This window comes from Hemitrygon akajei, unplaced genomic scaffold, assembly GCF_048418815.1.
Source record: "Hemitrygon akajei unplaced genomic scaffold, sHemAka1.3 Scf000054, whole genome shotgun sequence".
Lineage (NCBI taxonomy): Eukaryota > Metazoa > Chordata > Chondrichthyes > Myliobatiformes > Dasyatidae > Hemitrygon > Hemitrygon akajei.
In genome coordinates, this window is record NW_027331940.1 from 651,446 (window position 1) to 653,391 (window position 1,946).

A 1,946-nucleotide genomic window follows, 5' to 3' on the forward strand; every position below is an offset into this window, starting at 1 on the left:
TTCCCTGACCGGGAATCGAACCCGGGCCGCGGCGGTGAGAGCGCCGAATCCTAACCACTAGACCACCAGGGAAGCTGATAATGCGCTGCATCACAGCAACATACACTATCAAATCAGAAAAATACAAAACAATATCAATGGATAAATAATAATAACGAATGAATGTGATAAATTTTGTAACGAATCTACTGCTCAGCACTTTGCTCCCCCAGTGCTTCAGGTTAAGGAACACTCTGGACTCTGAATGAATCAGTAGGAAACATTCGTTCTCCAGTGTCTTTATAAAGATGGTGACATTCAGATTCTCTTATGAGCGCTGGGTCGTTTTTGTTTGTGTCTATCGCCTCGAAGCAATTCAGTAGTAGACCATCCGATTCCTGCGACATTATCGCCGATACATCTGGTGTGATACATCTACACTCCGCCTGGGTGGAAGTAGGAGAAAGAAAACCAGACGTTCAGAATGCCTGAAATATGGTCTGGGGGTGGAATGGTAGGTTTCCCTGATCGTGCTCTAACAGTGATCGAGTGTGCGGGAGCTCCTGGTACTGAGAATGACGTACTGATGACAAATAAGCCCAGTTTTCATTAAACAAGCCTGATGGAAACCCGCAATGATTTGAAAGTCCTCAGGGTAGGCAGTTCCTTGTTTGCTGGTCGCGGCACTCAGTACATGGTATGCTTGCTTAACATCTGCTCTGGCGGTATGTGAAGTGCTGTCCGGATCAATGAGGAGAACCTCTCGGTAAGCAGCACCGACAGAACTCACTCATTGGATGTTGTGATTTGGAGAACGAAGGTGCGGCAAGACCGCTATATACGGAGAGTATGAAGAGTTTATCATGAAACAATACCGCACAGCCCCACCCCCCCACCCCGCACCATAATACCTTCTTATCTTCTCCGAACGGTGGATTGAGAAGCCTTCCGGCTGATCCACCGAACTGAGCCATGTCTCCATGAAACAGAGAAGACAGCAGCCCCTCATTTCCCTCCGAAACTGCAATGTTGCACTTACGTAATATATCGTGTTTTCAAGTAATTGGGCTTTGGCTAAGAAGATGCCGGGCAGGGGATGCTTCATAGTCCGTCGATATAGTCTGGCTTGAAGTCTTCCGCACCGACCTCTTTTCCGGCAATGGTAATGGCTGACCTTCGCTGATCGCTGAAAGGTGCCGCACCTGCATTCCCGAGAGTCAAGTCCATCTGGTCCTTCAGCAGCTCGTTAAACTGCCGATTAATTTAGACAGCTCAACAGTACGTTTCTTAAAGGGAAATTAGGGGCTTCACATTGCAGCGAGAGTGGGTCAGCAGAAATACATCGAGACATTTTGCGAGCTGTCGGCAATACGTCGCGTGTATCGCCAGTGCCATCGTGGATCTTTGGATTTATAAACAAATCTCAACATTCCTAAAGCCTTGTCAGGTTTCCGTGTGGGAGGATGCTCGGGAAGAATCAGTCGCTTGTCTTTCACAATGAGGAAGTAAATTGGATTGGCCTTTGGCTATATTGGGGAAGCTAGAGTGCGGTAATGGATGGTTGTCTCTCTGACTGCGGACCTGTGATGAGTGAAGTACCCCAGGGATCGTTGTTGCGTCCGTTGTTGTTTGTCATCTATATCAATGATGTGGATAATGATGTCGTTAACTAGATATGCAAATTTGCCGATGACAACAACATTACGGGTGTAGATGAAAACTAGGAAGAGTACCGGAGCATGAAACTGGATCAGGACCAGCTGGAAAAAATGGGTTGAAAAACGTCAGATCGGAATTAACGCAGACAAGTGTCAGATGTTGCATTCGGGAGGGCCAGCCAGGGTGGGTCTGACCCAACGAGAAATAAGGCACTGAGGAGTACGATAGAATAAACGAATCTGGAAATGCAGAACCGTAATTCAGTGGAAGTTGCGGCACAGTTAGACAGGGTCGTAAAAACAGCTTTT

The 1,946-nt window shown here is 47.2% G+C and overlaps 1 non-coding gene across 1 annotated transcript; it reads right to left on the reverse strand.

Moving 5' to 3' along the window:
• Window positions 1-72, reverse strand: trnae-cuc (transfer RNA glutamic acid (anticodon CUC)). Its single transcript has one exon. It is a non-coding gene; the product is annotated as a tRNA-Glu (tRNA).
• Window positions 73-1,946: the final 1,874 nt, after the last annotated feature.